Here is a 9,711-nt window from a genome sequence, read left to right on the forward strand (position 1 = left end):
TTGTGAAAGGAATAGCTGGCATTCCTGGTATTGGAGCGACAATTAGAATAAAACTCATTTAAAAAGAATTGTAATTATTTTCCCTTTAAAAACATATGTGGTGGCTCTGTGGAAGTCTGCTCCAAAGGCTTGTCTTTATTTCACTTGACCTGGAACTCACCCAGTCCAAAAGCTATGTGGGGGTAGGGGAAGCATTTGTCAAAAGCATCTACAGGCACATGTTTTAGTGTCTGCTGCCTGAGGTGATAAATAGTTGCTACAAACCAAAAAATTAGGAAGAAAAGGCTGGGAAATGTTATATTCATGAAGGCTTTGCAAAGTACATGCATATTCCTGGGAATCTAGAAGCCATGCCTGCCCAGGAAAGACCTATCAAGACCCTAAGCTCTGACTTCTGGATGACCTTGAAGCTTTACACAAGAAGGAAGTGAAGGCTAAGGCAGAATTGTAAACTGCCTGGCTAAGTGTTAAAGGCAGGCCCCAACACACAGAGTCTCTTGGCAAACACTGTAATATTTTTGGTCTCAGGCATTTGAGGAAATCTCTGTCCAATTATTGTTCTAACAGAACAGAGACTTCTATGGTCAAACATGACAAAGAATACAGACTTTACAGAATTAGTTTATAAAAATCATTCAATGAACAAATGAAAATAAAATGAACAGCAGCAACAATAAACCCTGGGGAGAGGAGAGAATTTATTTTCCAGAGTTGCCACATAACACTCAAAACATCCAGGTTGCAGCAAAAAATTATGAGCTATACAAAGAAACAAAAAATGTATGGCTCAAACACAGGAAAAAAAGTTAATAGAAACTATCTCTGAGGAGGCCTAGGCATTGAATTTACTAGAATACACTTTAAATTAGTTACCTGAAATATGTTTAAAAAGTGAAAGGAAACAATATCTGAAGAACTAAAAATATCAGAATAATGTCTTACCAAGTAAAAATACCAATTAAAAAGCCAGGTGTGGTGGCACATGCCTATAATCCCAGCACTTCAGGAGGCTGAGGTGGGCAGATTGCTTGATCTGAGGAGTTTGATATCAGCCTGGGCAACATCATGAAACTAAACATAGAAAAAATAGCTGGGTATGGTGGTGTGAGCCTGTAGTCCCAGCTACTTGGGAGACAGAGGTGGGAGGATTGCTTGAGCCTGGGAGATTGAGGCTGCAGTAAGCTGAAGTCATGCCACTACACCCCAGCCTGGGTGACAGAGTGAGACTCTGTCTAATTAATATATGAATGAATGAATGAATAAAAAGATAGAAATTTTATTTTTAAGATAACCAAACAGAAATTCTGGCACTCAAAAGTATAGTAACTGAAATAAAAAAATCACTAGGGGACTATTCCATCTAGATTTAAACACGATTCCAATCGTAGATTTAAACAGGTAGAAGAATCAGCAACTTGAAGATAGATCAATTGAGATTATCCAGTCTGAGGAACAAAAGAAAAATGAATAAAGCAAAAAACTAATAGAAACCTTAGAGACCTGTGAGATGTCATCATACACATAATGCTAGTCCTGGAAGGAGAAGAGAGGAGAGAGAGAGAGAGTGTGTGTGTGTGTTTTTAAAAATAATGGCAGGAAACTAAAATTTGATGAAAAATGTTGTCTATACATCCAAGAAGCTCGATGAACTATAAGTGGGATAAACTTAGAAAATCCATAGAGAGATACACCATAACCAAAGACAAAGACAAAGAATCTTGAAAATAGCAAGTGGAAAACAACTCGACTCTATATGATTCAAGAAGGAATCCTCAATAAGATTAATTGCTGATATCTCATTAAAAATCCCAGAGGCTAGAAGACACTGGAATGATGTATTCAAAGGACTCAAAGTAAAAAAGAGTCAGCGAAGAATTCTATATCTGGCAAAAGTATCCTTCAAAAATAAAAATAAATGAAGACATTCCCAGATAAAAAAAAAACTGAGAGTTTGTTGCTAATAGACCTACCCTCCAACAAGTGCTAAAGAAAGTATTTCTGGCTGAAATAAAAGAACACTAGATGGTAACTGAAAGCCATATGAAGAACTAAAGATCTCTGGTAAAGATAACTATACAAGGAAATATAAAATACGTTTAATTTTTTGTAACACTTTTTTCTCCCCATTCTGATTTGACTGCATAAAGCAGTATTTATAAATCTATGTTGACGGACACACAATGTATACGAATACAATTTGTAACAATAACAGCATAGCATGGGGGTGGGTGGGGAGAATGGAGCTATGGAGAAGCAAAAATTTGATATACTGAAATTAAGTTGGTATTAATCTAAACTAAATTGTTATAAATTAAGAGATTAATTATAATTGCCAGGCAGCCACTAGGAAAATAACTCAAAAATATAGTCGAAGAAATGACAAAGGAATTTAAATGGCACAGTAGAAAATATCTACTTAACATAAAAGAGAGCAGTAATGGAAGAATTAAGGAATAAAAAGGATATAAGACATATAAGAAACAAATAGCAAAAAGCAGAAGTCCTTCCTTATCAGTAGTTACGTTAAATTTAAATGGATTAAACCCTCTAATTAAACGGCAGAGATTGGTAAGATATATGAAAAAACATGATCCAGCTCTATGTTGTCTATAAGAGACTCATTTTAGATTTAGAGATACAAATTGGTTGAAAGCAAAAGACTGAAAAAGATATTTCATACAAAACATAACCAAAAGACAGCTGGAGTAGCTATATTAGTATCAGACAAAATAGATTTTAGTGCAAAAATGCTACTAGAGACAAAGAAGGCACCATATAATAATAAAAGGCTCAGTCCCTTGAGAAGATATAACAATTATAAACCCACATACATCTAAAAATAGAGCCCCAAAACACCAAACAAAAACTAACATAACTGAAGGAAGTAATAGCCAATTAATGATAACTGTAGGAGATTTCAATATCCAATTTTCAATAATGGATAGAGCAAACAGATCAGTAAGGAAACAGAAGACTTGATAGTGTCAAAGGACACTATCAAGAAATTAAAGAGATAACCTACATAATGGGAGAAAATATTTGCAAATTATGTATCTGATAAGGGTCTAATATCCAATATATATAAAGATCTCTTACAACTCAATAACAAAAAAGGCAAGTACTTCAATTTAAAGATGGGCAAAGGATCGAAAGGGTATTTCTTCAAATAAACATATACACATGTATATACTTGTATATGTGTGTATATATATACACACACACACACATACATAGTGCTACTATATATATACACACACACACACGTGTATATATATACACACACACACACACAAGTGGCCAACCAGTACATATAAAGATGCCCTTCCTTATAGGAAAATATAAATCAAAATGACATGAGATGCCACTTCACACCTAATAATGGAAAAAAAAAAAAAAGGAAAACAAGTGTTGGTAGGATTTGTGGACATTGGAAATCTTGTGCATTCACATAAAAATATAAAATGGTGTAGCTGCTTTTGAAAACAGTTTGGCAATTCCTCAAAAAGTTAAACATTAAATTATCATATGATCCAGCAATTCCTCTCCTAGATATATACACCAAATGATTGAAATCAGGTACTCCAAAAATCTATGTGTAGACAAATGTTCATAGTAGCACCGTTCATAATAGTCAAAGGGCAGAAAAACCCCAAATGTCCATCAACAGATGAATGGATAAACAAAGTGTGGTATATTCATACAATGGAGTATTATTTAGCCATAAAAAGCAGTGAGGTACCAATACATGCTACGATGTGTATGAACCTCAAAAACATTACACAAAGTGAAGCGTAACACAGAAGGTAACATCTTGTATGATTCAATTGGTGTGAAAGATCTAGACTAGGTAAATCCATAGAAATAGAGAGTAGATTGGTGGTTACCAGGTGCTGGGAAGGAAGACATTGAGAATAGCTGCTTAATAGGTATTGGGTTTCCTTTTGGGGAGATAAGGATGTTCTGGAACTTGATAGAGGTGGTGGTTGCACAACATTGAGAACATACAAATGAACTGTTCACTTTAAATGAATACTTTCATATTATGTGAATTTTACCTCAAATGTTTTACATAAAGGATCAAGTACTGTTACAAATGACAACATAAATGAACCTTGAAAACATTATGCTGAGTAAAAAAAAAAACCAGACACAAAGGGACACATATTACATAATACCATTTATATGAAATGTCCAGAACAGGCAAATCCATAGAAATAGAAAATAGATTAGTAGTTACAGGGAATGGGGGAGGGGAGAAGTAGGACTGACAGCTGATAGGGACAGAATTTCTTTTAGGATGATGGAAATGTTTTGCAATTAAGTAGTGGTTGTGTGACATAAAAACCATGGAACCATGGAACTGTACATTTTGAAATGGTGGCCTTTGTATTATATGACTTTTATCTCAATTTACAAAAAGTATACAGAGAAAAGATGCAGGGAAAATGTATTTTAGAGATATGTCAAGCCGTTAGTTAATAAAGTTATAATAAAATTATGACATTTCCAATATTTATATTATTTTTCAGCTTTTCATTGTTTGTAATTTGTTGTGATTTCTTCTCTTACTCTACATGTGTATTCACTTTTGTACCCATTTTGTATTTTTTTTCTAAGAGGGCTTTCAGATTGATTGCTTCAGGTTTCACAAAACTGGGATGCCACCCTTGCATTACTAGGTACAGAAACTCAGCTACCCAAGGTGCTACTAGATTAAGGAATTCTGTCACCAAGCAGGCTGTGCACTGCTTCAAGAAGGCCCACTCTCAACTCCTCCTTGCAATTCCCTGCCACATCCCACCAGTCCTCAAGCCTCCTCTGAGATGTACCTTCCTTCTCTTCCCACTTCTCCCATTGCCACCACCTTCATTCAGGTTATTGTTGGCCACCTAGACTCTGGCAATCACCTGACTGCTCTACAGTTTCACAAAACACTACTTCCAATCACCCTCCAACTGTTACCTGGGAAGATCTTTCTGAAATGCATATTCTCTGTCTCTTCTTACCTCTGCTGGGAAGCCTTCCAAGGCTCTCATTGCCTGTAGGACAAAACACAAACAAATACATCCTGTCCTATCTGTCTAGACCCATCTCATAGCTTTCCTTCCCTGATGTGCATTCTCACATCAATAATGCCTAACTCCTCCCCTTTCCCAGAATCTCAAGTATTTTATGTCACCTGGTATCTTTTGTATAGTTCTTCTCTCATTTAGTAAGAAATGTCTCCTCCTCTTCATGGAAAATTCTTTATCTGCCTATGTCTACCTCAAGTATGGCCTCTGGGAAGGCTTCCCAACTCCCTCTACAGTCCTTACACTTTACATTATAGTTATTTATACAGATATTTTTGTATCTTATACATTAATGTATATGTTTGCAAATCAACTATAATAATCTGAACTATTTCTGTGGTTGTATATGAGTATAATAAAAAGCATATTGCTAGGTGTCCTACAAAAGGACACATGTTCACGTGTTGGAAACTTAGTTGCCATTGTAACAGTACTGAGAGATGGGGTCTTTAAAGATGATTAGGCCATCAGGGTTCTGTTCTCATGAATGGGATTAATGCCATTATTGCAGAAGTGGGTTGGTTACCTTGGGGAGTGATAAAGGGGTGAAGATAAAAGAATAAGTTTGGTCCCTGTTTTCTCTCTGTCTTGCACACTTTTGCCCTCTTTCTTCCTTGCCATGTGATGCCCTTCTGCCATGTTATGACACAGCAACAGGGCCCTCACCAGATGGCCAAGCAGATGCCAGCACCATGCCCTTGGACTTCCCAGCCTCCAGAATCATGAACCAAATAAATCTCTTTTCTTTATAAATTACCAAATCTGTGATATTCTGTTATAGCAACAGAAAATGGACTTAAACACATTTATATGAATATATGTATATATATGAATATGTATGAATATATAAAATCATATATATGAACATATGTATATATATGAATTTATGAATATATGTGAATCTATATAAAACATATATGTTTTTGATTTGTTTCCTAAAGAGCTATAAACATATCCAAGGCAGAGATGGTGTCACATCTATTTTAAAAATGTTTTCCTCAGCAGTTACTATATTTTCTGTACTCAGTAGGCACTTACCCATGTGCCAGGGACTCATACAGTGGAGGAAATACTTTTTGAATAAAATTGAATTAAATATTCTTTTCCTTAAGGACTTTAGGCACTGAATAAAGAAACTAGCACATGAACACAATTAGGACTATTAATATTATAAATAAATATCAAGTAGTAAACTGCAAACCAATTAAATGAGCACTGATAACCTAGACAGTGGAGTGGATTACATCATCATCATCCTCCTCATCATCATCATCGTCACAATTGTGTAAAGCTAATCAAAGGAAAACTTTCTGAAGCAGAGAGGTAGTAAACAAATAAAGCTAAAGGGTTTCGGTACAGGGTAAGGAGAGAAAGTGGTTCTTCCTGGGAGTAAAGAGCTGGAAGACTGACAGGGGAGAAAATTTAAAGATCTTCCTGGGGAAACGGAAAATTCTTTGATCCCAGTGGGAGGCACTTGGGTATTTTAGTGTTTTCTTTGGACGTATTATCTTTTAGTACTGAGATGAAAAGAGATTTAGTAATGTAAGAATTTTTACTACTTTGGCAAAAATTCCCCAAAAGTCACAAATCTCGTTTTGTGAGGGACAGGGAGATGGGAACTCAGCTAGTTATGCTGAGCCAATTCACAGAGCCAAATTAAAGGAAGGCATGGAAAGTACACCTTGTTTTCCCCTCTTCCTGATTCTTTCTCACTTTCAGATGGAGCAATATGAGGGCTTCACAGAAGCAGCAGGCTCTGCCTTCCAGGGACCCGCTGGTGGACTAGGAGAAGTGACTAGAAGCTTTGTTGGGCTAGAATTCCAAGGAGACCATGAATAAAACAAGTCACACTATATTTCTGTGTGAGGCAGGAAGAGAAGGAAATCACCTCTTTTTTGGCATGCCAATGGAAAGGGGATTTAAATTTCCTTGGGGAAGCATGTGCTTATTTAATTATCTAATTGTAAATTTATTATAGTGTTTAATAGTTTTCTCCCTCCCCAATCCCTCCCTCCCTCTCTCCTCCCTCCCCTCCCCTCCCCTCCTCTCCCCTCCCTTCCCTCCCTTCCCTCCCTTCCCCTCCCCTCCTCTTCTCTTTCTTTCCAAAGGGCTTGGTTTGGTGCCTCTCCCCTTCCCATCTTTCTCCTCACGTCCTGAAGCCTGTTTGTGCCCAGTGTTCTGAGCACCACAGAGACCACCAGGAGGGCTTGACCCGGCCTTGGATGAGAATAATGACATGCCTGGAGCAGGAGATGCTCATTAACCCAGAAGAACAAATAACTGATGGGAGAACTAAAATAATAAGATGAGCCAAAGCAGTCTCAAACCACAACATAATCAGCAACTTTAATATTGTATTTCTTTCTTCCTTCAACAAACCATTATGTGTGTGCTGTGTGTTTGGCACTGTGCTAAGCATTTGAGCGACATTGCTGGGTAACTACAAAGAAGACATTTTTGAGCAGACAGACAATGAGTGGATCATATCAGTAATTATGAAGTTACCACTGTGTGTTATAAGAGAGCTGTTGGCGCTGGAGTGCTAGTGGGTGCCGCTCTTCTAGGTGAAGGAGACATCACAAGCCAAGGTTCTGTAGCCAGGAGACATGGCAGGTTGGAGAGACTGAAAGGTGACCAGTATGGTCATTACCAGATTTTACTTTTTAAAAAAACACTCTGACTACTCTATAGATAGAAGCCAAAGTAGGAGGGAATTCTTCAGCGGGACACAGGGTAGCTCGTGAAACCTGAAGTCTGAAAGCACAGCTACATCTCAGTAAAGCCTGGAATCTGACCCCAGAGAGCCTCTCTTTCTTTCTCTCTAATTTTTTCTCTCTCTGTCCCCCATCTCTTCTCTGTCTGTTTCTCTCTCTTCCTCCTTCTCCTTCACCCTCTCCTTCTTTTTCTCTCTCCCTGCCCGCCATGTTCTTTCTCTCTCTTTCGAACGCCTGCATTACTCTTTGCTCTCTCTGCCACCGCTGATTAGAGCTTCCTGATCTTCCAGTTCAGCGACCCAGAGGAGAACTCCTCGGGACCTCGGTGCCCCACCCACACATATCCTACCCTTGTTTATTCCTTGCTGAATCAGCTGGGACTCACAACTTGTGGGGAAGAAGATGCAACAGCATCCGTGTAGATTTGGTCACTCACCGCTAGAGTTCCAGAGAAGGGGGCTGGCTAGACTCCCCATATATTTGTTTGTTTGTCTGTTTTTTGAGACGGAGTTTCGCTCTTGTTGCCCAGGCTGGAGTGCAGTGGCGTGATCTCAGCTCACCGCAAACTCCGCCTCCCGGGTTCAAGTTATTCTCCTGCCTCAGCATCCTGAGTAGCTGGGATTACAGGCATGCGCCACCACGGCCAACTAATTTTGTATTTTTAGTAGAGACGGAGTTTCTCCAAGTTGGCCTCAAACTCCCAACCTCAGGTGATCTGCCCGCCTCAGCCTCCGGAAGTGCTGAGATTACAGGCGTGAGCCACTGCGCCTGGCCGTGTTTTTTTTGCTGATATGAAATTATTCATTTACATGTTCTTATACAGTGACCAAACCACAGACTTTTAAAACAGCCACAGGGTGGGGGCAGTCTATTACCCTAAGACAAGACACATTTATTTGGCCAAAGTATTTACTTGTGTGCTTCTTATGTACAAGGCACTGTGATAGGTGCTGGAGAAAAAAAAAAAAAAAACAGTTCCATACCTTAAATTGCAGAAGGCAGGTATCCTGTGCAGAAGGCAGGTAAGTTAACCAACAAGCCTCCACAGCCTTGGGCACTATGCAGAATATTTCTTGTCTTTAGTTAAATTTAACTCAATTCATTTGCCATATTACAGGCACAGTGTAAGGGAATACAAAGATAAATGCCTGCACTCTACCCCCAAGGAGTTCAGAGTCCAAGAGAGAGACAGATATATCAACAAATATTAACAGTGCAGAGGGATAAGCCAAGAGTCTAAGTATACGAATAATTCACAGGCAGGAAAGAGAAGGGAGTGATTATCCATCGTCCCCAACCCCTCACTGGGAAGTCTTTGTGGAAGAGGTGACACCTACTCTGGGCTTTGAAAGGCATTTCAGGCAGTGGAGTTGGGGCACAAAGTCACATAGTGATGAAACTGAATGGCATGTTTAGAACGATGTTGCTGGAGGGTGAGAGGAGGATAATGGAGGTGAGTGCCTGAGAAAGTGGAGAAGGCAGCAATGGTAAGATTGTGAGGGGCTTTTTGTACCCTGATTAGGACTTAAGGCAGATGCCAAAGGGCTGGGAGGAGAGATTCATGATTCGATTTTGGTTTTAGCAAGCATTCCAGCAGGACATTGATGACTGATGAAGGGAAGACCAGAATACAGGCAGAGAGAGCAGTCAGAAATCTATCACAGTAATTCAGACATGAGACAAGGAGGACCATGGCATGCGGATGAAGTGGAGAGGCGATACATGAGATACCATCAATTGAGAGAAAATACAGACAGCAGAGGGACAGTGAGACGGAGAAGAGAGAGGTAGATCAGATCATTTAAGTTGGAGGTAGTTGAGCATTTAAGTGGAGATGTTTTAGAAAAAAGTTGGGTATACATGTCTTGAGCAGGCAAAGCAGAGCAGAAATGTAAATATGAAATCTTCTGGAATTTAGGTGTCAG

General features: G+C 38.7%; 2 long non-coding RNA genes across 4 annotated transcripts in view; one reads left to right on the top strand and one right to left on the bottom strand.

Moving 5' to 3' along the window:
* LOC102143327 (uncharacterized) overlaps nt 1-9,711 on the top strand; it is a 38,241-nt gene that overhangs the window by 5,875 nt on the left and 22,655 nt on the right. For 2 of the 3 annotated variants that reach the window (XR_001493001.4, XR_012416476.1), the window contains exon 1: nt 9,090-9,239. The exons of the other annotated variant lie outside the window; for it this stretch is intronic. This is a non-coding gene — a long non-coding RNA (uncharacterized lncRNA). Of the gene's footprint in view, nt 1-9,089; nt 9,240-9,711 lie in introns of those variants that run through there. 3 annotated transcript variants of the gene reach the window in all.
* LOC141407429 (uncharacterized) lies at nt 7,401-8,339 on the bottom strand. Its single transcript, XR_012416478.1, has 2 exons — nt 8,223-8,339; nt 7,401-7,695 (listed from the first exon to the last, which is right to left on the bottom strand). It is a non-coding gene; the product is annotated as an uncharacterized lncRNA (long non-coding RNA).

Source organism: Macaca fascicularis, chromosome 8 (genome assembly GCF_037993035.2).
Source record: "Macaca fascicularis isolate 582-1 chromosome 8, T2T-MFA8v1.1".
Classification (NCBI taxonomy): Eukaryota; Metazoa; Chordata; class Mammalia; order Primates; family Cercopithecidae; genus Macaca; species Macaca fascicularis.